This window comes from Suncus etruscus, chromosome 4, assembly GCF_024139225.1.
Source record: "Suncus etruscus isolate mSunEtr1 chromosome 4, mSunEtr1.pri.cur, whole genome shotgun sequence".
In the NCBI taxonomy this organism is placed as follows: Eukaryota; Metazoa; Chordata; class Mammalia; order Eulipotyphla; family Soricidae; genus Suncus; species Suncus etruscus.
In genome coordinates, this window is record NC_064851.1 from 5,349,492 (window position 1) to 5,377,030 (window position 27,539).

At 54.5% G+C, this 27,539-nt stretch overlaps 1 protein-coding gene across 4 annotated transcripts in view; it reads right to left on the minus strand.

Annotated features, from left to right (window-relative positions):
• ELFN2 (extracellular leucine rich repeat and fibronectin type III domain containing 2) overlaps nucleotides 1–27,539 on the minus strand; it is a 109,520-nt gene that overhangs the window by 38,654 nt on the left and 43,327 nt on the right. For 2 of the 4 annotated variants that reach the window (XR_007494844.1, XM_049771556.1), the window contains exon 1: nucleotides 5,226–5,585. The exons of 1 other annotated variant lie outside the window; for it this stretch is intronic. The gene's annotated coding sequence lies outside the window, so the exon portion shown is untranslated. Of the gene's footprint in view, nucleotides 1–4,779; nucleotides 4,906–5,225; nucleotides 5,586–27,539 lie in introns of those variants that run through there. One more of the 4 variants, XM_049771558.1, reaches the window with a different exon arrangement.

A 27,539-nucleotide genomic window follows, 5' to 3' on the forward strand; every position in this document is an offset into this window, starting at 1 on the left:
ATGGGCTTGCTGGACGTCTGGCACATGGGCTGCCTATCTTTTCCAGAGTGTCTGAGCTTGGGGCCAGAGCAGTGGCACTGACCTAGGAAGGATCTCAGTTAGATCCCCTGTCGTCCCCTAAGGTCCCCCAAGCCAGGAGAGATTTCTGAGTGCATAGCCAGGAGTAACCCCTGAGCATCACCAGATGTGCCCCCCCCCCAAAAAAAAAACCTATAAAACGAAACCAAAAACAGAGTGTCTGAGCTTCAGCCCCAGACCCTGCAGTTACTCCTGGGTGAAACATGTCTTTTAGGAGTGCACACAGTAGGAGTGTTGAATTGCCTCAACAACAGATAGAGGCAGGCCATGGGGCAATAGCTTATGGGACTGGAGCCCCTGGCACCTTGTGAGAGTCCCACTTGCCATCTCCAGCCCTGAGGTGTACCCCCCAAGCACCACTGGGTGTGGCCCCAAAGAGAAAGTTTTTGGGCAAGAATTTTTTTTTTTTTTTTTTTGGTTTTTGGGCCACACCCGGCAATGCTCAGGGGTTACTCCTGGCTGTCTGCTCAGAAATAGCTCCTGGCAGGCACGGGGGACCATATGGGACACCGGGATTCGAACCAACCACCTTTGGTCCTGGATCGGCTGCTTGCAAGGCAAACACCACTATGCTATCTCTCCGGGCCCTTAAGCAAGCAGTTTTGAGGGGCTATAAGGCCCCACCTGCATGGGGTCTCGCTGGTAGACAGACAGACAACAGCAAGTGGGTGGCGATCTGACCCCACAGCTTTGTTCCCCCAGGATCCCCAGACAACGATGCAGCGAGATAGAGATAGGAGACTCCAAAGAGGGAAACTGAGGCAAGCCAGGCTACCCTTGGCAACCACTCCCTCACCCACACCCCAAGGCTGGCCTGTGCCCTTTCTAACTCTACACTCTTTTGGGGGGAAACGGGGCAACTTCCAGACCCTTCCAGACCTCTCCTCCCACCAGCCAGGGAAGAGTTGCTTTGTGTTTGGGGCTGACTGGGAGAGGAATGAAGAGAATACACACACACACACACACACACATACACACACACACACACACACACACACACGAACACACATGTATGCACAGACATAAAAACACACACATGAACACAAATGTGCGCATCCACACATATATACACATTCGCACACAGGCACACAGAGCTGAGGCACAAGAGGTGCGTCATGAGGAGGAGTCAGGGAGTTGGGAGGGGCCATCGCAGCCCCCTAAAAGCAAACCCAGCCCCATGCACGCAACCCTCCCATACAGAGACTCAGCGAGAGACATCAGCGCCCCCCCCCCCGGAAGAAAGGGTCCCACACTTGATGCTGAGAAGCGGGGGGTGGGGGGGTCTGTGCACAGGGCCCAAAAGAGCTCAGACACTCTCGGGGTCCAGCCCTCCCAGCCTGTCATCTCCACAGCGAGGTCGGGAAGACAGCCAACAGAAGCAACAGTGAACGCCACCAGAGTCTCAGGGCCCGAATACATGGCCGGACCGGTATGTCTCCCTTCACCCAGGGGAGCCCCCACAGAGCTGGTACCAGAGACCTGTGAGAAACTTGGGGGGGAAGCTGTAGCAAGACTGTGACAGAAACTGTGGCACCTGCTGGTCTGTAAGATCCCTCAGTGAGGGGTACCCCAATACAAACAGGTGCCCAGCCAAGGAGTTCAGCCATACGCAGTTCTGCAGAGGTGCCCATCCTAATGCCAATGCTGTGTGACCCCGAGCTGTTCAGCATCCTCTGTTCCTTAGGTAGGAAAGAGGATGGCCAAATCAGGCCAGAGCGACAGCACAGTAGGGAAGGCATTTGCCTTGCAAGTGGCCAACCCGGGTTCGAATCCGGATCCCATCTAGTTCACCGAGCGCCGTCAGAAGTGATCCCTGAGCACAGAGCCAGGAGTAAGCCCGAGTATGGCAAAAACAGATGGAAAAACAAACAAACAAATAAACAAACAAACAAACAAACAAAAACAAAGGAAAAGATGGCCCCAGAGTCTTGGTGGGATTTAAGGATCGGCTAATAAGGAGCCTGCCGAGGGCTCGTAGCTGGTTCCCTTATGATCCTGGTTTTGGGGGTCACGGCGGCGGACAGTGCTGGGGGCTTCCTGGTGCCCCTGGGCTGCTTGTATGGTGCTCTGGGGACCCTGTTGTGGCACACAACCTGTACCAGGTCTGCTGACCTGCCTCTTGGGCCCCCTTAATGCCACCATTATGATGGCCTGATGTACCCCAAGTCCTCCCTCTGGCACCCCAGGGGGATGCTTGACCAGGGGACGTCTCTGGGTCTCCCTGGAAACTGTCAGGAGCACTAACTGAAGAAGGGTGTCTCTTATCCCACCCCCCAGCTCCCCAAAAGCTGAAGCCAGGTGCTGACAGAGGCTAGATTTAGGGGCATGAGGATCAGACCTCGAAGTGGGGTGCAGAGAGTAGAGGCTCCTTCGGACCTCAAGCTGAGGTCACTCTTGATGGCACAGAAAATCAGGCGGTGAGATCTGGGGGATGCCCCCTCCCTGTAGAGAACCCACAGGAGACACTGGTCCTCTCTGCCCCTACGGCCAAGGACCAGCAGAGGCAATTGGGGAGTCCCGTGACGACCCCATAGGACCAGAGGTGAGCTCCTATGTCCCCCAGAACTCATCTACCAGGTGGGAGAGACTCGGCTGCAACGCAGATCCCCAAACCTCCGGCAAATAAATAAAACACAAGAGGGGCTGGGGTGATGACACAGCAGGGAGGGCATTTGCCTTGCACATAACTGACCTGGGTTTGAGATCCCCATCATCCCCTATGTTCCCCCAGCCTGCCAGAAATGATTTCTGAGCACAGAGAGGGGGGTAACCCCTGAGCGCAACAAGGTGTGGCCCCAAAACAAGAACAAAACACACACACATACGAAATTCCCTGCTGCTCACAGGGCAATGCACCCCAAACCTAAGGAATCTCAATGGGGTGGTGGGGGTTCATGGGCAGAACCCGGACCTGACCCCCTCGTTCTGGCATCTAGCTAATGTTCACATGGCAGCCAGCCCCGCACAACCCAGGAGATGCGCAGTGAGAAAAGTGAGTTCTCAGCCAAACAGGAGCAGCTGCTGTGGGCAGGGGGTGTCAGATCTGGGGGGCACCGGCACCCACAGAGTCTTCCAAGGTCCTGCCCCCAGCTGCTAACCAGTCTCCAGGTAATGAGAACTCAGGGTGCTCAGGGAGGGGAAAGTGGGGTCCCAGGTCCTTCTCTGAACCTTCCCAAGTCACGTGGTCTCCCACTCCCCAAGAACACACACCCCTGGGTCTGGTGAGAAAGGGGGGCAGAGCCGTGACCCCATCCAGGGGTATTAAGGCGGGGGTCATTTGGGACCCCCTGGAAATGGCTGATTTCCTGCCCCTGCCCTCCTCACCGAAGGGGAAAACACACACATATTAACACACGCATTCACACCCCTTAACACTCACGCTCACTTACGCACGGTGACATCTTCCACATCTGCCCACGGTCCTGGTGACGTCACTGGCAACCTGGGGCTGATGTCACACCCAGACCTTCTCGCTGACGTCACATGCACGCACAGACACACACACACCTCTCTCTCTTGCTCTCTGTCTCTCTGTCTCTGTCTCTCTCTGGGGGGGTTCCTCAACTCCCTCTTCCTCCTCCCTTCAGCCCCAGGTCCTGAGGTCCCCTCCTGCACCGAGGGGTGGTAGGGGTGGTGCAAGTGTGTGCCGCTCTCCTAGGTCATACGGTCACCCACAAATGCAGGTTCCCAGGCCCACCTGGACATGACACGTCCCACAGGTGTGGGTCTGGCCAGGGGAACAGGTGTGTCCCCCACACAGGTGCTCCCACCCCCAGGAGGAGGCGCCCTTGGAAATGTGGGTCCCTTGGTGGCTGGGCCTGGCCCGGCTGTCCAGAGCTGCAGTTTCTGCCGCCGCCAACCAGGTGCTGCCAACCCCCCCCCCCTTGCTCCCTGCGTCTCCCCGCCAGCCTGGCCGGCTGACAGCCAGCGCCGCAGCAGCAGACACACACACACACACACACACACACACACACACACACACACACGTGTCCAGCACCTGCATCTCAGCATGGGGACATGCCAGCCAGGGCCCCTCACAGGCAACCACGGAGATGGATGGGGGTGTCCTGGGAAGGATGGAGCAGCAGCAGGGTTGGGGAGGGGGGGACCTGAGCCCTGGAGCACCACCCTGAGTCTGGGGAGGAGCAGACAGGGTCAGTCAGAGCTGGCTCTTGCTCCTCCCTCCGCTGAGAGGCTGCTGACCAAAGCAGCCTGGACACCGGGCTTCCGGCACCCCCGCATCCACACTGGCTTCCAGCTCTCCAGACAGTGAGGGAGTGTGTGTGCGTGAGTGTGAGCAGCACGGAAAGCCCTGCACATGCAGACAACCCCCAAGTGCACACTTGGTCAGAGCCCTCCGTGCAACACGCCCACCTCAGTGCCCTCCTCGGGCCCGGGACCCACGCGGGCACACACACACACACACACACACACACACACACACACACACGGAACACACACGCACACAGCCAAGGCAGCACTAGCCCGGCCATGCCACCGCTGCAATTCGCCCATTGCCACCGCTGCTTCCCAAGGCGGCTACCTCCTCCCTGCTGGTCTTTGCAAAAGATCTCCCTTCACCCCCTGGGATACCCCCCACTCCCTGACGCCCTTCTAAGGGAGAAAAAGGGGGTCCAGCCCCACCCTGCCCCCTCCCTCCCCCGGTAAGCTCCGGTACCAGCCATCCTCTCCTCTCCTTACCAGCTCAAAGGACGAATTCCTTAGCCACCACCCTCTGGGGCGCCCAGTTCACAAAGATGGGGGGGTCCTCAAGGTGCAGGGGACACCCAGCAGGCACAACTGTCCCCCATCAAGCTTCTGCAGCCCTCCCTCCCCCCTCAAAAAGAACCCTGTCTCCCCGAGCCCAGCTGCTTCTGCCTCCGCTTTGCCTCCACCCACCACCCGCCTGGGGGGGCCCCCACGCATCTTGGGGTGGTCCAGGGGGAATCTCGGGGGAGTGGGGGGGACCCCCAGACGCAGGAAGCTCTCAGGCTGGCTGGCTGGTGTTCCCCGGCTCGGTCCCCTCTGCTGTTGGGGGACCCCCTCTGGGTCCCACCCCTTCCCCTTCCCGGGCACTGGCATGGAGAGGGATGGGGGTCCCCTCCTGATGGTCCTCTCCCTGATGCGATCCGGAGGAATCCGCTTACCTGCATGCGCCCCAGCAGGGATGGAGGGATGGAGGGAGGAAGGGATAGAAGGAAGGATGGATGAATGCCCTGGGCCAGGCCGGCCCGACTGCTGCGGGGCCTGCGCTGCGCCGGGTGCGGTGCGCGTGGCTCGGTGCGTGGCGTGTGTCTGTGGCGTGGCGTGTGTGAGTGTGTGTGTGTGTGTGTGTGTGTGTGTGTGTCTGGGAGCCGCGTGTGTGCGCAGACACCGCCACCCCCGCCTCCCCACCGCTGTCTGCCGCCGCTGCCACCGACGCTGCCCGGGAGGGGGGAACCAGGGAGCAGCCTGCTGTCCGTGTGTCTGTCCATGCACCCGTCTGTCCGTCCAGCAGCCTTGGCAGGCCTTTTGCGCAGCAGCGAGTCCCCCCACCCACCCACCCCTTCTCCAGGAGGATGGAGAGTTCCTTGCACGGCCTCGAGAGAGCGCACACACAAACACACACTCACACGCACACGCATACATGCACAAGCAAGCACACGCGTGCCTGCGGGGCGGGGGCCGAGTCTGGTTCCATCGCCGCAGCTGCAGAGCCCGATGGCACCGTGCCCCCCGCTGAGCCCCGGGTTGGATCGTCAGCTCCCTAACATCCCACTCCCACCCACCCTCCACTCCCCCCAAGCTCCAGCCCCGCTCACCCCCCACTGGGCCCCAACTGCCAGCTTCAAAGGCGCATTCAACAGCTGGAGGCAAAACTTGGCAGCCCAGAGCACCTGCCCAGAGGCACAGCGTACCCCTCCCTCAACAATGCCAGCCCACGCTCGCCCCCTTCTCGCCTCTGTACCCCTTCCTTAATTTCTCACCAGGGTTTTGTGTTCAGGAGGAGTTTGCTCAAATGCTGGGGGGCAGGAAGAGTAGCTACTGTGCTGTACACCCATTGTGCAGGTAGAACAACTGAGGCCAAGCGCCAAAAGGGACTCCCCAAGGTCTGAGGCAGTCTCCACGCTTGCGTCCTCAAGACGGGATCCGGGTTGGTACATGCTGGCCAACTCAGGAACTACACACACACACACACACACACACACACACACACACACACACACAAGTGGGACCCCCAACCCTGTTGCTGTCCAGAGTTGAGCCCTTCTTCCTTGAGACCATTCAATTTGTGTCTCCACAGAGGTGCACTGTTTACAAAGAGCAGGAGATGCCCGGGAGGGTTTGGGGGGTGCCAACCAGCACGCCTGTACCTGGCCACACAGAGGCCCACACTGTCGTTCCTACAGGCGGAAACAGGGCCCCATCCATCCACCCATCACTTTTGATGGAGTTTGGGTATAGTGTACCGGAGCTAAGCCATTGAAGTCCCTGCTGGAGACCAGCCACCCAAGAGTGCGGGGGTGTGGTGTGGGAAGTAGGGATGGATCAGGCAGTGCGAGAGAGAGAGAGAGAGAGAGAGAGAGAGAGAGAGAGAGAGAGAGAGAGAGAGAGAGAGAGAGAGAGAGAGAGAGAGAGAGAGAGATATGAAGGGGCAGTGAGGGCCCAGGAGGGTGGGTGGCACCGTCCCTGCAAGAATTCCTCTTTGCAGTCAGCTGAGCAGGGAAGGGGAAGGGGGTCAGGCGGGGCCCTGGGATGCAGATTCCCCGCAGGTAGGATGGAGCAAGACGCCTTAGGCATTGCAGCCTACCTTGGCACAAAGCCTGGCACACTCCTAGCCACTCTCAGGAGCGCACCCCTGCAGACCCTAAAGGAGCCCTTCAGCAGTTTCCACCCTGCCAGCTTCCCCCTGGCGACTCACATTGGTACTTCCCCGGGCCCAGAGTCCCATACCAGGGCCAGGGACCCTCCCCAGCCACCCGGTCCTTCTCGTTCGGTGCCACAGCGGCCCCTGCTCCCTCTGGCGGACCCAGAGGGCAATGCAGAGAGTTCCAGGCAAGGCTGCGGCAAGGTGGGCGCAGGTCGGAAACCCCCCTTGAAATCCATCCCTGGAGAAACTCTGGGCAGTGCTTCCAGGGGACCACAAGCAGAGACCTAAGGAGTAGCAAAATAGCAGGGTTTTTTTTTGGGGGGGTGGGGTCACACCTGGCTCTATGCTCAGAAATCGCTCCTGGCAGGCTCGGGTACCATATGGGATGCCGGGATTTAAACCACCGTCCTTCTGCATGCAAGGCAAACGCCCACCTTCATGCTATCTCTCCGACCCAAAATAACAGTTTTTGCTGCTCCCCTGTGCTGGCTTCCCTGGTCAGTCCTGTCCCTCCCTGAGCCCCCTATTAAGCCATTTTTGGCCAGGAGCAAAACTAAGTCTGTGTCCAACAGCACAAAGCTGGGCTCCCTCCACGGGAAGCCCGCTGGCCAGGCTGAGACCCCAAGATTTACGCTGTGACATGCTCCAACATTCTCCCCCTTGGAGATGCCCTAATGAGGCAGACGTGAGTTGGCCAGACTGCAAGGGCTTCCTTCGCCTGGAGAGAGGAGTCGAGTGGACCAGTCTCAGGATGGTGGTCCTCACACTCTGACTTTCTCTGGAACCCCCCAAGTGACGTGTTCTCCGTCTTCTGGGCTCGTGTAAAAGTTCTGTCGGCTCTGCTTGCTCACCCGAGCCTCGCCGAGCCGTTCACCACAAACTCTCGCTGCTAGCTGGAGAAGGCGGCTCTAGGGACCGAGGAACTAAATTTTTCATTTTAATTTTATTAATTTAGATTTAAGTGCCCATATGTGGCTAATGGCTATACTATCAGACAGTGGAGGGCCTGAAACATAGCCGCCTCTTCGCGAAGACGGAGTCTGAGCCGCATACAGGGCTTGCACATGCCCATGCCCCAAACACAGGTACGCACACGTCCACTGTGTCCAGGTACACACCCTCATGGTCCACACAGTCATGGATTGTTGCGTTGCACAGGAGGAAAACACATGAATATGTGTAGCACCCATGTGCTTGCATGTGTATGCACATGCTTGCATAGTTCATATGTGTTTGTATGTAATACTTGTGTAAATGCACCCTGCTTTGCATGTGTGGTTCACACGTTTGTGTGTTTTGCACACCTGCTCATGGAAATGCACGCATGCATGAAAGCACAGGACCCTGAGCCTCCCCACAAGGTCCAGGGCAGGAGGGTAAAGAGATTACCTGAACTCTCTAGGTGGACAGGTGAGATTGAGATAACTCGACACACAGGAGGCTGAGTGTTGGAGGCCTGAGAGATAGCATGGACGTAGGGCATTTGTCTTGCATGCAGAAGGGCGGTGGTTTGAATCCTGGAGTTCCATAGGGTCCCCCGAGTCTGCCAGGAGCAATTTCTGAGTGCTGCTGGGTGGGACCCAAACCTGCCCCCCAAAGAAAAGGAAGCTGTATGACATGCTTGCTGACAGCTCCTGGTCTTGTCCTAGGCTAAGTCTTGTGATCTCCTACCTGAACACCTGCCACCACCTTCCTCCTCACCCACCGGATTCAAGTCCTCAAGAGCTCGCCAGGGCTTTGCAAGGAGGCAACCTGCTTTCTCTGTCTCTGGACAATGCCTTGGGGGGCTGGCAGCAGCTGCCAGTGTCCTTGCTTTCCAGAAAGCCATCCGGATGGATTGGTAATGTCTGCCGTGGAAGTGGGCAGGGGCAATGACAAAGCACTTCAGGGAAGTGAGACCAAGTTTTTTCGCACATGGCCCTCTGCTTTGCGATCTGGCTTTTCCACATCTCACGTGCAAATCTCATTCTAAAGTCTTGAATTCCCACAGGTCAGAGTGATAGCACAGCAGTAGGGCATTTGCCTTGTATATGGTGGACCTGAGTTCAATTCCCAGTATCCCATGTGGTCCCTCGAGCCTGTTAGGAGCGTTTTCTGAGCACAGAGCCTGGAGTGACCCCTGAGCACCACTGAATGTGGCCCAAAAACTAAAGTCTTGAACTCCCACAGCCTCCTTGTTTTCATAACCCACATGGTGTGGAACCCAGTGAGTTCCAGTGAGTGAGGTTAGGAGTGAGGGGTCAGCTTCCATTCTGTTTGTTTGTTTGTTTTTTATTTGTTTACTTCTCTCTCCACTACTGTCTCCAGACCACAGAACCCATAATTGCAGTCTTAGAGGCTCACAGAGCCCAATTTCAGATCTGGATTTCAAACCAGAAGAAAACTCCCATACACCAGACACATACTGTGTGTGTGTGTGTGCTTGCATGGCACATTTTTTGTTTGTTTGGTTTTGGGCCACACCCAGTGATGCTCAGGGGTTACTCCTGGCTATGTGCTCAGAAATCACTCCTGGCTTGGGGGACCATATGGGACAGCGGGGATTGAACCGTGGTCCATCCTAGGTCAGCCGCTTGCAAGGCAAATGCCCTACTGCTGCACCACAGCTTTGGCCCCCGTGTGTGCATTTCTAAAAGAATCACTTAACCAAATTTTCTTCTATCAACTGAAATACAATGTAGATAGAGCTAGAGTTAAAAAAAAATACTCGGGGGTGGGGGGGGGCAGAATGATAGAACAGTGGTTAGAATGATTGTCTCGGGGGCCGGAGAGATAGCATGGAGGTAAGGCGTTTGCCTTTCATGCAGAAGGTCATCGGTTTGAATCCCGGCATCCCATATGGTCCCCTGTGCCTGCCAGGAGCAATTTCTGAGCATGGAGCCAGGAATAACCCCTGAGCACTGCCTGGTATGACCCAAAAACCACACACACACACACACACACACACACACACACACACACACACACAAAGAATGATTGTCTCCCACATGTCCAATCGGATTTCAATCCCTGATATCCCATATGGACCCCCAAGCACTGCCAGGAATCAATCCTGAGCTCAGAGCCAGGACTAACCCCCAAGCACTTCTGGGTTTGGCCCCAAAACTAAAGAAATATAAAACAAAAGCAAACCTCACCTAGGCACAATGGCTCATCATCTGAAATCATGCAGGAAGCTTTCAGCTCAGTGGAAACCCCCTCCGCTACACACACAAACACACACACACACACACACACACACACACACACACACACCCCTCAATTTCATACCTCTATTCTCAAAGTTCTGCAGAAAGAAAGGTCTAGAAGGTCTTCGTAGTCCTGTGAGTAGAGAGATGTGAGTTCTAGCACAGCGGCGTTTGCCTTGCAAGCAGCCAATCCAGGACCAAAGGTGGTTGGTTCGGATCCCGGTGTCCCATATGGACCCCCAAGCCTGCCAGGAGCTATTTCTGAGCAGACAGCCAGGAGTAACCCCTGAACATTGCCGGGTGTGGCCCAAAAACCAAAAAAAAAAAAAGAGAGAGAGATGTGAGTTCATGAGTCACATCTGGGCATCTTGGGCTGGAGAGATAGCATGGAGGTAGGACATTTGCCTTGTATGTGGAAGGATGGTGGTTCGAATCCCGGCATCTCATATGGTCCCCCGAGCCTGCCAGGAGCGATTTCTGAGCATAGAGCCAGGAGTAACCCCTGAGCGCTGCTTGGTGTGACCCAAAAACCAAAACCAAAACAAACAAACATTTGGGCATCTCAAGAAGAAAGGACACTTAGTGGCTGCAGCTGGGCCACCCTGGGGGGACACACAGGGGTCCTGGATTGTTGGGGATCTGTCCCTTGGGTATCAACACTCATATGGGCGAGCTCCCGAAATCTGCTACCAGGCCGGAGCCTCAGGCCGGAGCCTGCAGCAGGGCCTGGCTGGCTCAGCAGCGCCCCGGGTCAGCTACCACCGAGTTATTAAACCATCTATCAGCCGTCCGGAGGGAAGCAGGGATGGGCAGACAGTGCTCCGCCTGGACCCGGAACTGGGGCAGCCTGAGGCCCCCGGGAGCTGGGGGTCGGCAGCCTCTCATTGCTACTGACCTGCTGTAAGCTCGGGGGACAGCGAGATGGGGGGCCTCTGCCCTGCCATTTGCTCCTGTTCATTTTCTGCTCATACCCAGGCAGCCCTTGACTCCATGAGTACTGTGGGGGTCCCCTTCCCCCCCCCCATATTTCCACTCTCCTGCTTGGCTTGTGGTCACCCCTGGAAGCGATGGTTCTCGCTCCCTCGCCCACGCCGCACTCATATTCCCCAGCAGATGAAAGTCCCAATGAGTGATTTATGATCTTTGATACTCATAGAGCTTGGCCTTTCCAGTATCTCATTTTTCTACCTCGAATCGGAGTGTCTGAAGGTCCCCGGATGGACACACTACGTTCCCAAGGCTCTGGGGTGGGGGGAAGAGAGTGCATGGCTGCCTCAAGTCCCTCAGGTCCCTCAGGCCCCAAACCTAGATTCAACTTCCTGGTGGCTGGCTTAGATCTGACCCGGCACCATCTCCCTTGTAGATGCTTCCTTCCTGTAGGCACCCCAAATGCGGCCCCTTCTTCCTCTCTGTGTGGAGTGGGAACCTTCCAGCCATCACTCCATTTTCTCAGAATCTGGCAAGGAATAGATTGCTAGGAGCAGCCCTTGAACACCGCTGAGTAGGGCCCAAAGTGCACAGCCAAGACTAAAACAAAAGTTGGAAGATTCACTTTTGCACTGAGGTAGGGAGGGAAGGGAGGGAAGGAAGGGAGGGAGGGAGGGAGGGAGGGAGGGAGGGAGAGAGGGAAGGAAGGAAGGAAGGAAGGAAGGAAGGAAGGAAGGAAGGAAGGAAGAGAAGGAAAGGAAGGACGGAAGGGAGAGACAGGAAGGACGGAAGGAAGGACGGACGGAAGGAAGGAAGGAAGGAAGGAAGGAAGGAAGGAAGGAAGGAAGGAAGGAAGGAAGGAAGGAAGGAAGGAAGGAAGGAAGGAAGGAAGGAAGGAAGGAAGGAAGGAAGGAAGGAAGGGAAGGAAGGAAGGAAGGAAGGAAGGAAGGAAGGAAGGAAGGAAGGAAGGAAGGAAGGAAGGAAGGAAGGAAGGAAGGAAGGAAGGAAGGAAGGAAGGAAGGAAGGAAGGAAGGAAGGAAGGAAGGAAGGAAGGAGAAAAGAAACAACCATACATGGGGGAGCTGGAGAACAGAGTTGGGGGCCCTCAGTGACTTTAGCCTTGCAAGCCTGAAGCTGAGAGTTCGATCCCCAATACTGCCTGAAGGTGATTTCTGGAGCTCCCTTGACTAAGGGAGCACCGAGGGGGGCACGGCGGGAGTAAGCCCATGAGTCCCACAGACAGATATTAGAGCCAGGGGCACCACTGAAAGAGCTCCCCAGGGCTGAGTGTGCAAGCTCTGTATGGAGGGAGCACCGCTGGGGAGGGAGGGGTCACCGCACCCCAGCTGTGCAACACTCAGGCATCACCATAGGGACAGCAGGATCACCACAGTCCTCCCTCTTGGAACCTTGCAGATTCTGGCCAGAGGAAAAGGCATCTTCCCCCCAATTTAATCTTATCCCCAATTTAACATTAGCCTGCCAGGGCGGCCTAAAGTGTCATGTGCTCCCTCCTTGGGCCAGTCCCAGTGCCAGGATTCTCCTACTGGGTTGAGAACAGATGAAAAAAAACAGAAAGACCCCCTGATTTTGTTCTACCCCAGAGGCTGTGTCCCGGCCCAAGGATCCCTTTTCCGGAAGATATCCCCCAGTTATCATCCTGCCCAAGAGGGAGTGGAGGATGTGGGACACACTGGGAGGGTGGGTCAGGATGAGGCAGTAATGAGCTGGGGAAGGGAGGGGACCCACAGAGCCCTGCCAGGAGCTTCCTCGGGCTAGGTAAGGTCCTTCCCAGCGGGGTCCTGGTGCCCCCCTGCTGTCTGCCTGCCCCTTCTTTCACTCCTCTGGAGCTTCAGTGGAGTTTCCCTCTTCCTGGCCTGCAGCCCAGACCACGATGAAAGTGACGCTTCTGCCCTTTCTTTCTCCCTCAAAGTCTTCTCCTCACTGCACCTCTTTTTTTCCCTGACACCTCCCCTGCCTCTTGGGCTTCCCCCCAACCTCAATTTGGGGGGGGGGTTCCCTACTCTTGTCACTGCCGTCCATCATTTCATCATGGCCCAGCAGCGCTCAGAGGCAACTTGGCCTCTCTGGGCCTAGCCAACCCAAAACAGGGGCGCCTCCTCCCCACTTCTTTCAGGAGCATTTTCTCATTCATTTCTCAGACTTTTGCCCAAAATCCCCCGGCCTGCCTCAGTGTGTCCCAACCTAGTTCCCCACTTCCAGAGAGGGGTGTAGGGTCAAGAGGTGGGGAGCAGGGATGTGTGTGGAGCTGGACAACCCATTCCCCAGGCAGGCATGGTGCAGCTTGGGGCCCAGAGGTAGGGTGGGGAGGGATGGGGAGTGTTCGCAGGCATGAAGACAGCTCTGGGAGGACTCTGCTTACTCGGGATGACTCAGCATTTGGGGGGGCTGCAGTGTGTGGCCCGATGTAGCTTCACAACCTGAGATAAATAAACAAGCACCCATCAAGATGCATCAGTGGCAAGAGGCTGAAACTCAGCAGAGGCCCCTTCGTGCATGGGGCAAGCTTCCATTGGCTTCTAGAATTGTGCAGGGAGGGAGGGAGAGGAGCTGAGACTGTCATCTAGCATGGCGTCAGTATCTTCTCCCTCTCTTGGGTGCTATCCACCCCCCCACCCTCCCCACTGCTGAGGGAGTTGGAATACCCCAAGCCTCTCTCCAAGGCCTGCAAATTCTTGGCCCAAGAGCCCAAGGGTGCTTCTGCCCATACCAAGCATAGCTGGTCCAGGGCAGGTCTCTCATTGGCCCTAGTGTAGGTCACGTGCTCCCTTCTCCAACCAATCACAGCATCCAGGGAGGGATGAAGGCTCTGCTCCAGGTAGGTACCACAGAAGTAGGATGGATGGGACATGGGGACAAGTGGATGATGGAAGCAGGGCACGTTTATTTTTTTGTGTTTTTTTTTTTTTTAATCAACATCTTAGTTTGGAACCATGTTAGATGGATAAGAGAAAAAATATTCCCAAAAACTCAGTGGCTCCTCATGGGCACCCCTGAGGCTGCCATGGACATGGGCAGGCATAAACAGGGGGACATTGCAAGAAACCCAACTCTGGCTTCTTGGGGTCCTTCCTTCTGGTCTTCTCTTTCCTGCTCCAGGACTGCAGCAAGCTGGGCTGGTCTTTGAGCATCTCTGCCTGAGCCTGGAGCCCAATTCTTCCTTTGCCCACATGATCTTGGCGGTTTTGAAGGGCACTGGCCACCTGCTTTGCACACCGTCCTTCGGTCTGGCCTCGTCCGAGTTTTCTCCCCATTGGTCAGAGAGGTGGAGGGCACAGAGGCCCTGAGTTGGGCACCTCAGCGGCTTCAGGAGGAGTGAGGAGAGGAGATGGAACCAGAGTGTTGTATTAAATATGGTTGTATAGTCCTGCGGTGCCTAGAGGCCAGAGGTCCCCCAGTTTGCTACAGTTCCTCAGAGCTGGGCTGAGGCTGTGTCATCTCGAGTGGCATTGGCATCTTCTCCCTCTTCGGAAGTGCAAGCGGGGAAACTGAGGCAAGCTCCATGGCAAGGTCAGAACAGCAGTTTCTCAAACCACAGAACTGGACCCCGGGGGGGCTGGAGAAATAGCTGGTTGGGTCCAGTCTCCCAGTCCATCCATCCCGAGAACCAGAACACTCAAGATGCAAATAGGCAGAGTGATTTATTGAGGGGCACAAACCAAACCAACACTCTGGGGTCAAGTGAAGTTGGCCACTCCAGTCCAACATACATTCTCAGAAATCACTCCTGGCTTGGGGGACAGTATGGGATGCTCAGGGATCAAACTGCAGTCCGTCCTAGTTAGCACATGCAAGGCAAACACCCTACCACTTGTGCCACCGCTCTGGCCCCCATTCTCACTTTTATACCCAGTTTAGAGAATATTCAAATGAGCCAGGTGACCATCACAGGGATTGGCTACACATTGCATCATCGCTTATAGGGACAAGGTGATTGGTCGGACCTAATAAGGACTTTATGGTGAATGTAAACAGGATGTTGGCTTGGGGGCAGTTAATCGGCTAACTGGGTTAGTAAGATAAATTTATGGCATTCCAGGTGCTTCCTTTGCCATTTACAGTAAGAGGCCTACTATACCACATGAAGCCTGTCATATCTGTGGTTTGGTTCTTCCAGACTCAGGAAGCTAGGATCCTGCTAGCACAAGGATCCTACACACACACACACACACACACACACACACACACACACACAAACACACACATACACACATATCTGGGTGTGACTCAAAAGCCTACAAGAAGAAAAGAAAACTGAGTCCTAGACATTTTGGGGAGGCAGAAGGCCCAGTCAGGATTGGCCTGGGCATGCTGGAAGAATATCAGCTGAATAATGAGGGGTGGTAGGAGTGTGAGGACAGGCTGCCCCAAAAATTATGACTCTGGAGTGGAAAAGAAGAAAGAAAGAGGGGTTGGAGCAATGATGGCACAGCAGAGAGGGCATTTGCCTTGCATTTGGCCAACCCAAATTCAAATCCCATCATCTGTGTTCCTCTGAAATCCATCAGGAGTGAGTGCAGAGCCAGGGGTAAGTCCTGAGAACAGTGGTTATGCCTCCCCCCCCCCCAAAAAAAAAAGAAAGAAAGAAAGAAAGAAGGACTGGCAAACAGAACTGGTCAAAGCAATCCAGGAAGGCTCTTTGGAAGAAGCAAATGCATCAAACTGGAAGACAAGGCAGCAAAGTGCTAACAGCCTTGGGAGACTTGGGGCTGGCTGACTGTTTTGTGGGACCCCCGTGGAAAATGAGACTGAGACTGTGGGGGCAGGGCGTGGGAATATAGCTCAGTGGCAACACATCTGCCTTACACAGCTCCCCATCTCCTATCCCAGAGGTACTCCTATTTTAGATCCTCAGGGTCATAGCAAAGTACAGCCTCTTGCACAAGCCTGTGTGTGTGTGTGTGTGTGTGTGTGTGTGTGTGTGTGTGTGTGCATGCATTGCCACTAAAGGCCCATCACCAAAACACCAGCAATCAAAGGGACCAGAAGGGGCTGGAGCAATAGCACAGAGAGGAAGGTTCCTGCCTTGCACGCAATAGACCCAAGTCCGATCCCTGGCATCCCCTAATGGTTCCCCTATCACACCCGCAAGGAGTAATGCCTGAGTGTTCAGAGCCAGGAGTAACCAACCCCTGAGCATTGCCTGGGGCGGGTGGCCCCAAACCTAAATTTAAAAAAATAACATTCAAACAAAGCCTCTTAGCTTCCCCGGCGGGTGGCAAATCTACATCCTGGCACCTCCCTACTCTGTCAACTTCGCCTTTTCCTGCCCTGGTTGTCAAGAAACAGAGCGCAGGGCTCTGCCATCATGTTCACAGCCCTTATCTGGGCTGAAAACACATGTTCAAGCGGTCTCATCTCTCAGCATCGCCCCAGCATCTAAAAATTCGAGACGAAGCAGATTCTCCATCTTCTGGCTAAGGGCACCACATCCAGACTCCCTGGAGAGGTGGGAAGGAAAACAACCATTTGAGTCTGCCCGTGGGGGGTCCTGGGGGTCTCAGCGGGGGCCCTGGCACAGCGGGTTCTCACCCGTGGGAGGTGAAAGCGATGGCTTATGTAGCTGGGGCACCCCAGCCGCTCACTTTCACGGCTGGCACTGGAGGCGTGTGCTAGGTTGGCAGTTTGGGGGGATGAGGCTAAGTGCTGGCAGTCTGGGGTCAGGGGGTGGGGTGGGGTGGGGTGGGTAGGGCCTTTCCCAGGCCGGCTTGGGACCTGACCTTGGCAATCAGGAAACAAGATTCTCAGTGCCTTCTGGTGGAATCTCTGAGTTCCGAGGCTCTGCTCATCTTCAGAGGACGGGCCGTGGCATTTATTCCCACAAAGCGGGTTTATGAAATTGGGAGCGTGTGCATCGTAAAACTGTCATTCGGCTATTGATGGGGCACTTAGCGTAGGGGCTGGCCCCTGGCATAAGCTCACAGACCCACTTATGCTGTATCTGCGTCCCGGGGAACAAAAAAAAAGGAAATCGATTTTATAAATGCATTGGCAGAAACGGTCAAACTTAATTCCAGCACTCAATTGGGGACCAAGCAGAGCCTTCAATGAAGAGACTAAGAGATGTTCCATTGCTTTGTACACAGGCAAAAGGGGAAAGAGAAAAACAATATTAAAAAAGGCACGTCCAAGTCCAAATGCCTAAAAATGGGGTAGCGCCATGCCTGGAACCAGTGTGGGGTCTGTCATGTGGGGCCTTCAGAGCGTCTTTGAAGTTTTCGTCTCCTTCTCCCTACAAAACAATCTGGGCAGATGCGCGAGCATTTGGAGAACAAGCTTGAGCTGACGCTTCCTCAGACAAAATGGGTGACGTGGTCACAAAAGTCACGGATTGAAAGGGCTGCCACTGGGGGACAAAGACTGGCACAGGGGTATTCTCTGGCCGGGACACTTGTAAAGCTAGGCACATGGAATGTGGGGGCCAAAGAACCAAGGGGGACCGGAAACGATGCTATTTTTTCTTTGCCACCTAAAAGGACTGGCAGAAAAATCAGGAAAGGCCACATGGGTCATTGTCTGCCTCCAATCGAGACACAACACTCATTGCAGGGTTGGCGGAAGGCAGGACATTCAGATTTGGGAACAAATCCTGGGACTTGGGCCCTCTCTCTGGGCTGAGCCCCAGCTACATTAAACAAGAGATGTTCACTGCTTTTAGCCATTTTCTTTGCTTTTTCCTTTATTTATTTATTCATTTATTTTTGGGGAGGTCAATACTTGGAGGCTCATTGCTTCAAGTCCTTCCCTTTAAGATGCAATAAAATCTGCAAATTCTGGGGCTGGACCCATAGCACAGCAGAGAGGGTATTAGCCTTGCAAGTGGTCCATCAGGGTTCAATCCCCAATATACCATAGAGTCCCCCAAGCCTGCCAGGAGTGATTTCTGAGCACAGAACCAGGAGTAACCCTTGAATGCTGTTGGTGTAGCCAAAAAACAAACGAACAAAAACCTCCTGTAAGTTCTGTGGTTGTTGTGGTGGTGGCTGTGCTTGTGGCAGTGCTAGGGATCGAACCTGGGTCTTTAGGCTGTCACTGAAGCCACGCCCCTTACCAATCACTTCCGGATTCAGAACAACCACGTGACCCTAATTCAAGTCATGAGAATCAGACAGCTGCAGCTGGCTTGCTTTTAAGAAAGTTTTTTGGGGGCCCAGAGCAATGGCGCAAGCGGTAGGGCGTTTGTCTTGCACGAGGCTGACCCAGGACGGACCTGGGTTTGATCCCCGGCGTCCCTTATGGTTCTCCAAGCCAGAAGTGATTTCTGAGCGCAGAGCCAGAAGTAACCCCTGAGCATCATTGGATGTCGTCCAAAAACCAAAAAATATATATATTTTCTTGGCCTAGAGCAGGCTGGCCCAGGGTTCACTCTCCAGCATATCCTATTGTCCCCTGAGCACTGCCGGGAGTGATCCCTGAGCACAGAGCTAGGAGTAAGCCCTAAGCACGGCCTGGTATGGCCTATTCATCACTTCCCAAGTCCCAAGAACTACATTCTCACCCCAATTCCTCTCCCAGAGGCTACCGGGCTCTCAACTCACCTTGGATGTTCCAGCAACCACAGCGGAAACAACCAACCAGCCTGTCCTTGAGCCTTCTCTTGCCTGTGTGTAAATTCTGAGAGAAACAGGGTATCTGAGGTCTGGTCTCACAACTGCAGGGAGTTCATGCTCTAACCTAGGACGGACCTCGGTTCGATCCCCTGGCTTCCCATATGGTCCCCCAAGCCAGGAGGGATTTCTGAGCTCAGAGCCAGGAGTAACCCCTGAGCATCACTGGGAGTGGCCCAAAAGCTATTTCCTCAATGACTGAGGTGCCTGCTATTTGTCCATCCCCCCACCACCACCACAACACACACAGCCTCGCCCGCTTTCTCATCTAACTATCACAAGGCTTGGGGAGCCCACAGCTGCCCAGATAGAAACTACATTTCCCAGCTTCCCCCAGCAGCTAGTTGTGGTCAGCCATCTGGCCAGTTCCTGAAGATCAGAGAGCAGCAGAAAGCCATGCCATTTTCCTGTGTGGTCCTTCCTGAGGAGAGGTACACAAGATATCTCTTGTCTTTCTTGCTCTTCCCATCATCTGGACTGCAACCGCAATGACGGGAGCAGGAGCAGCCATCTCAAACCAGAGACAGATCCACCTGAGGGCTGAGGAAATAAAAGTTCAAACCAGCAGAGATCTCTAAGGACGGGGTCACCTTACACCAGACTATTACCCTACTACCAGTGGGAGAACTGAGCTTTCATCTTCTTCAAAATCACTCTTAAATCAGGAAGTTAGAACGGTTAGAGGAGTGGCCTACCACACATTTAATCCGAGTACCACAACACACGCACACACACAACCCAGGGATGGGCCCGGCAGTGCTCCAACAGCTCAGTAGCTTTTGCCCTTAAATCACTGATTCCATCACCCCTGGCGTGACGTCAGTGGGGCCTCCCACGCCACTTTGAAACACCCAGAATAAAGATAATGAACTCGTGCTTGTTTCAGGTTTTGTGGGAATAGACCCACAAATGCCACAGATGCCAGGAAGCATCTTTGTTGAGGGAAGTTTCCAGAAGGATTTCCCCTCCTGTCCCCCTCCTCAACAGCCTGATGGCAGCACCTGTGAGAGAAATGCCCCCCCCCCCCTTGTTTATTTGGGTCCCTTTCAGCCTTGAACCACCTGTCAGGAAGGCCCGCAGGGGAAACATAAATATCTGCTTTTTGCACCCAAACAACTCTGGCGGGAGGGTGGGGAGGAAGTTTCTGGGCGCAGCTGGAGACCCGTGGAGGTTTCCTAGGAAGGATTGATCAGTCTGGGAAGCCCTGATCTCTGCTAGGGAGCAAATGACACGCTTAGCTGCAGTTTTCCTGCGACATCTCCATGGATGCAAAACCACCCACCCCAGGCCCTGACTGGACTAGGTTGCCCATCGCTCAGGGCTGATATGGGGGGAGAAGGGGCTGCATGCAGCCAGGGACACCCGAAGAGCCGCTGTGTGTGTCTGCCAGGGTTGGATGGCACCCAAGGGGGCTTTCCTGTCTACTGCCTCTTGTCCTGGTGGGATCTCCACTGCTGAGCATCTCAGAGGCTTCGAAGAGGAATCGCCTCTTCGTCGCCCGGTGCAGGGTCAAACCTGGACACCCAGAGAGGTTTCGGGGTTCCCAGGCCTTCCCCTGGCCTCCCACCGGGCTGAGAAGGAGCCTTCCTGAGGAATGAGGTTTGGGGACAGTCAGGGAGCTGCCTTTTCTACTGCAGGTTACAGGAGTGCATGGCATGGCCCCCGCCTAGCTTGGACCCCGGTGGAGGAGGACGGGAAGGTACTATCACTCTGCTTCTTGGCAAAGAGCAATGCGAGAGAGTCCCTGCTATGAGCACTGAGCACTGAGAAATAACAACAACAACAAATAATAATAATATTAATAATAAACAAAGAAAAGAGAATCAAGAGGCTGGAGCCATAGCACAGCGAGGAGGGCACTTGCCTGGCACACGGCCGATCCAGGTTCCATCTCTGGCACTTCCGAGAGTCCACCGAGCACTTTCCAGGAGTGATCTGTGAGCACAGAGCCAGGAGTAAGCTCTGAGCACTGACTGCCAGGTGTGGCCCAACCTTCCACCAAATAAATAAAAAAAATTTTTTTAAATGAGTCAACCCGGGGCCGGAGAGATAACATGGAGGTAAGGCGTTTGCCTTTCATGCAGAAGGACGGTGGTTCGAATCCCGGCACCCCATATGGTCCCCTGTGCCTGCCAGGATTGATTTCTGAGCATAAAGCCAGGAGTAACCCCTGAGCGCTGCCGGGTGTGACCCAAAAACAAAAACAAAAACATAAAAAAATAAGTCAACCAACAAAATAAATTTATGAAATGAAGGCATTTATATAGGGGGGCTGTGGGTGTTAGAATATACTTTACAGGAAACATAGCTTCTTTCAATGTTCTCTCTCTACTTTTTGGGGGGGGTCCACACCCAGCAGCACTCAGGAGTTCCTCCTGACTCTGCGCTCAGAAATCGCTCCTGGCAGGCTCAGAGGATCATATGGAATGCTGGAGATCCAATCCAGGTCGACCTCGTGCAAGGCAAATACCCTCACCACTGTGCTATGGCTCTGGCCCATCCCTCTTCTGCACCCCCAACCAGCCCACCCTACCCCAAATCTTCTGATCGATATTTCAGAAGCCTCGGAGGTGACCCTGGGAAAGGGGGTTGGCATCAGGCTTTTCCTGGGGGGGAGTCATTATTTCCGCCCCTCTTGGGAGAAGGGCTACCCCACAAACTTCTCCCTCCAGCTTGCCATGTCTGGGGTTCCTCCTCTCTTCTGCAAGCCTTGAGCCCTCTGAAGGGCAGCTGCCTCCTCCCTCAGGCTGGACTGCTGGGAGGTGAGAGGGGGAGAGAGAGAGAGAGAGAGAGAGAGAGAGAGAGAGAGAGAGAGAGAGAGAGAGAGAGAGAGAGAGAGAGAGAGAGAGAGAGAGAGAGAGAGAGAGAGAGAGAGAGAGATCCTTGTCTTGGCAAGTAATCGGAAGATGTCAGCGCCATCTTATCGGTAGACCCGGTTAAAGAACCTTTGAGTAAGTGTGTCAGAGTGTCAGTGCTGGGTGACAGAGTGGGGACAGGCGTGGACACTGTCGAGGAGCAGAGGACAGGGCAGGCAGGGTGGGCTCAGCCTGCCAGGCAAGGGGAGCAGCTGGTGGCAGAGCCCCGCTCCCTGGCGGGTGGATTCTAATCATGTAAATCAGCGCTGGGCCCCACAGCTGGGCATCCATCAGCGGGCAGAGGAATTCATCAGTGACTCACCAGCCGGAGGGGCTGAGCCCCGAAACCCAGACACACCCCACCCCATCCCAGGGGGCCTCTGAGCCGACAGGGAAGAGGGACAGAGAGCTGCTGCTCACTGCTGTTGGAGCTATAGCCCACACGTGTAGACATGTGTGCTCATGCAGGTCTGTCTGAACATGTGTCTGCACATCTGTCTGCTTGCACACATCTGTGTGTATGCTCACACGTGTCTGTGCACACGCATATGCACCTTGCCTCCACATCTGCATGCTTGCGCACACATGTCTGCATGTGTGTGAACATATGTGCCGGATTGAACATGCACAACTACATCCACACTTTATGCCCTGGACGCCCACTCCCTCCACAGTGCTTCGGGGTGCAGGGCAGGAGACTTGATGGCTTTTTACCTCTTGGTGGGCTATGGGAGAACCCCCAGGGTCTCCACCACTCCCCTGCCAGGCCCACTCTGCCAGAAGAGGAAACTGAGGCTCCAGCCAGGGATCTTGCCCAGGCCCGGCCCAGAGATGGAGCAGGAAGCGAGGGTGCAGGATCACCGCGTGGGGCTGGGCACAGGCGTGATGAATGGTTGTGGCTCCGCTCAGCTCTGGCTCGGGCTCTGGCGATGCCCCATAAATCAGCCTTTTCACCCGCCCCAGAGGCAGGCAGAGAGGGAGGCCCCAGAATCCATCAGCGGTAGCCTGGGGTCTGTGCTTCCTTCCTTCCTTCCTTCCTTCCTTCCTTCCTTCCTTCCTTCCTTCCTTCCTTCCTTCCTTCCTTCCTTCCCTCCTTCCTTCCTTTCTTCCTTTCTTCCTCTCTCCTTTCTCTCTCCTCTTTCTTTGCTCTCTTCCTTCCATCTTCCTCTCTTCTTTCTTTCCTTCTTTCTTTTTCCTTTCTTCTTTCTCTTCTTTTCCTTTCTTTCTCTCATCCTTCTTTTTCTTCCTTCATTTCCTTTCTTTTTCCTTTTTCCTTTCTTTCTTTTTTTCTCTTTATCTTCTTCTCATGACTGGCTGGTCTTGGTTCTTAACACCCACCTCTCTCGGGCCATGGCTAACCCACCAGCTGACAAAGGAGACAGGGAGGGAAACTGGATGAACAGGAGCAAACTCAATGGGCAGAGCTGCCTGAATCTTGCTTGGCACATATGGGGCTCTGAGGGTTTGAACTCTTGACCACAGGCTTAGGGGCAGGCAGGCTCTCTTACACCCCGTGCTATTCTTCCTCCGGGCTCTGGAGTCTGCATTGCCACACCAATACCAGCTGACTGAGAGTCGGGGACCCCACTTTGAAAGCCCTGAAGCCCATGTTGGCACCCACAGTTCGGCTTTGCTCCTCCCTCTACTCCATGAGTTGGAAATCGGTGCCCAAGGAGAAGAATACCTGGAACACCACGAGGAGGCTCTGGACAGGTCCCTAAGGGAGGTTCTCTTGCCCAGAGCTGAGGGGATCCACTTGTCACCCACACCTCCCTCTTCCCCTCCTTGATTCTGGGGGTAGAGGCAGAACCAGGCTTTCGGGCCAGAGGTAAATCTTTTAATCCTTCTGGCTTTAATCTCACAGCCCAGCATCAAATCCTTGGGGGGCAGGGGGGAGGTGCCACTCAGATCTCCCGTCCCCAGGAGACCAGTAATCTCGAATTTAATCCCATACCCCACCATTGCCCTCCCCCCAGCCCATCTTTGCCTTCCTCACCCCTTCGTGCCCATTGGGGACTGGAGGCAGAAAAGAAAGTTGCAGGGGTGTGTGGCCAGCTGGAGTCCAGCAACTCCACTTTGGGGGGCTGCAGGGGCTAAGGCCCTGGTCTTGTTTACAGCCAACCCTTGTTTGGGCCCCAGCAACCCTGCACAGTCCCCTAAACACTGCCAGGTATGTACTGGGGCCCTTGGAGCCCTACCGGGGTGGTTCAGATAATCCCACCATCCCACAGGGCCTGAATAGCACCTCAGCCTTGGACCTGAGCACTGAACTGCCAAATTATCAAGGAGGTCCCCCTTTTAAAAATGGGGGTGATACTTTCTTAAACAGGATGCAGAATTCATTAGTCAAAGAAAAATGACAATAGATTCGGTTTCATTAGAATCAAGAACCCCTGGTTAGTCAAAGATATCACTAAGGGACTGGAGAGATAGCATGGAGGTAGGGTGTTTGCCTTGCATGCAGAAGGACGGTGGTTCGAATCCCGGCATCCCATATGGTCCCCCGAGCCTGTCAGGAGCTACTTCTGCGTGTAGAGCCAGGTGTAACCCCCGAGAGCTGCCAGGTGTGACCAAAAAAAACAAAAAAAAATTTAATAAAATAAAAAACAAAGATATCACTAAGAGGGCAGACAAGTCAGTAAAGGAAAACAAAAATAAAAACATTTCTAAATAGATGTCTCATACGAAGGACTAGTTCCCGGCATATATAAAGAGCACCTACAAATGAATAAAAGTGAACATTACAATCTTGGATGTAATTCCACCCTGGATTTAGGTGTATCTACCTGAGACCCGCCCATTTCTGGGAGGAGTCTTGGGAACCAAATATTACATGTAACCTTACCCGCAAGACCCTCCCATTCCGGGGAGTGGTCTTGGAAGGTTATATAAGGCCTTTGACCCAGGGGATTAGGCCCCCTTTTGGTCTTTTGCCAGCATGGAGGTCAGAGGGAAGACGGCTGATAGGAGTTAAGATGCAGGGCTAGCTAAGAATGGCTGAATGCTTAAAAGGTTATGATATAGGCCACACATGTGGTGGATATGGCATGAATAAAGTTGATGCTTCCTGAAGCCTGCCTGTGAGTGAGTTCAATACCCGTCGCTTTCCTGGACCCCAGACCCACCAGTTGATGGGGGATGAAGCCACGTGGCCATGGCCTAAGAATAAAGGCCCATCCTTCTCCATCCAAACCCATCCTAAGGGTGAAATGCAACACTTGGCCCAGAAAAATAAATCACATGCCTCATTTTTGTGCATCCCTTGCAACTAGGAGAAATCAATCAAGGGTGTTTGTGAACTATAAAGGGAACAACAGACTACCAGTGCCCATCCAACATACAAGAAAGAAGACTTTTTTTTTTTTTTTTTTTGGTTTTTGGGCCACACCCGTTGTTGCTCAGGGGTTACTCCTGGCTGTCTGCTCAGAAATAGCTCCTGGCAGGCACAGGGGACCATATGGGACACTGGGATTCGAACCAACCACCTTTGGTCCTGGATCGGCTGCTTGCAGGGCAAACACCGCTGTGCTCTCTCTCCGGGCCCAAGAAAGAAGACTTGATGACGGTCATAACAGCAGCCATCTTGTGTCATGAGGTAACCTAGAGCTGAGAAACCATCTATAAAGATAAGTGGGTCTGGGGCCAGAGAGATAGCATGGAGGCAGGGCGTTTGCTTTGCATGCAGAAGGACAGTGGTTCGAATCCCGCATCCCATATGGTCCCCCGAGCCTGCTGGGGGCAATTTCCTAGCGTAGAGTCAGGAGGAACCCCTGAGCAACTCGAGGTGTGATCCAAAAACCAAAAACCAAAACAAAACAAAGGTAAGTGGATCTAAAAGAGGAGAGGAATGGAGTCACAGTATGGTGGGGGAGGGCCCTTGCCTTGCACAAAACTCAGACTCAAGTCCCAGTAGCTATAGGGTTCCCCAAGAACTGCCAGGAGTAATCCCTGAGCACTGCTAAGTGTAGCCTAAATAAATAAAATAAAATAAAATAAAATAGGACCGGAGAGATGGCATGGAGATAGGGAGTTTGCCTTGCATGCAAACGGCGCTTGGAATCCCGGCATCCCATAGGGTCCCCTGAGCCTGCCAGGAGTGACTTCTGATCATGGAGCCAAGAGGAACCCCTGAGCGCTGCCAGGTGTACCCAAAAATAAAAATAAAAGAAAGAAAGAGAAGAAAAGGAGACCAGATGGAGCTGGAGTACATACATGCTTGCATGGATAAGGCCCTGGGTTTGATCTCTGGCATCATAAGGAATAATTAAAATAGGAGCCTGAAGGGCTGGAACCATAGCACAGCGGTAAGGCCTTGCACATGGGCAACTCCAGACAGACCCCGTTTGGTTCCCGGCATCCCATATCGTCCCCTAAGCCTGCCAGGAGCGACTTCTGAGTGCAGAGCCAGGAGTAACCTCTGAGTGACGCCGAGTGTGACCCAAAAAGTAAAAAAAAAAAAAAAAAAATGTGGAAGTTGGGAAACACCTTTGTTCAGGGTTGTTAGCTAGTCTTATCTTACACACAGGGTCCCCCAATCCCCTCCAGGAACGATTTCTGAATACAGAGCCAGGCTACACCCCCGAGTATCCTCTTATCCAGGGCTCCCAACGTACATCCATGCCCCGCCACTGCCTTCTGTCCTTTAGGTGAGAGGGGAAAAAAACAGAAACCTTGCTCTGTTTTAAGCCACCACCATCACTCCTGGCATCCCTGGGAATGTGGGGACGGAATGATAGCGCAGTAGAGAGGGCTTTGCCTTGCACATAACCGACCCAGGTTCGATCCCCAGCATCCCATATGATCCAGAGCTTGCCAGGAGTGATTTACGAGCGCAGAGCCAGGAGTAGCCCATAAGCGCTGCTTGGTGTGGCCCCAAACAAATGACAAAATAGCTTGAGAGCATGAAGACACCCCAAATGCACCTGCAACCTCTGAGACCCACGATCCCCTCACACTGTAGCTCCCCGACCTTGGAGAGCCTGTACCCCTCCCCATAAAAGACTATCGATCCGATCCGTGCTGAGCCCTGCTAGGGTGAGAGTGCAGGGTCCTAGCCAACCCCAGATGGGGGCATGCAAAGCCTTTAAACATGTTCCCCAGGGGGGACCGAGCAGGTGACAAGTCTCTCCTGCACCTCAGCCACCCCCAAATGCACCCCTGTCTTCCCACTGGCCTCCAGCGAGCCCAGGTTTCAGTCCCTGCTAACCTGGACCATCTTATGGCCAGTCCCTGGGTCTCTCCAGCTGTAAAAGGGGCACAGGGGTGGGAGGTGATTGGGGGGAGACAGAACCCAACTGGGGAATGCTCTGGCGCACTTCCCAGGCCCGGGAGAGCCGCTGTGGGTCCCCACCTCCGCTGTCAAGTTCTGGGCGGCCAGTTCCTGAGGCCTGTATTGTGTCTCTGTTGTGCCAAGCTGCTTTTCCGCGCCTGTTCTGGAACATTCCGTCCGCTGGCTCCACACCCGCTGCACGACACATAATTAACCCTGTGTGGGGTCTCCTGGCGCGGCTGGGGCTTCTGCGAGGGAGAATAAGTAGTGATTAGAAGCGATTTTATGTGTCACGCACATAAGGTCGAGAATTTCAATTTGTCTGTGGCTGAGGCAGAGCCAGGAAGCTCCCGGCCTCCCTCCCCTGTGACACTGGAGCTCTGGCTCTGATTCTGTGCTCAGGGCCTGGGAGCACCGAGAAATGAGGGGGCCCCTTAGGAGCACCAAGGCTTGGCGAGAGGCAGGTTCCGTGGGATGGACCCAGAAATCCGCCTGCAAGGCCAAGGGCAAGATATTTTGGCATTTCTCCGGGTAGCTGAGGATTCTGCAGCCCCCAGAAGGCGGTGAGTCGGGCCTCACTATATGTGTGTATCCATGTACATACACAGAATCGCTTTACCCGCAGCAACTCGGGGCTCCAGTACTGAGGCTGAGTGGCTTCCCTCCCTCCAGCCTTTGCTGCCCCAAAGTGGGGTTCCCACGGGCCCTGTAAGGAACTTCTTAGGGGCTGGAAGCCAAATTCAA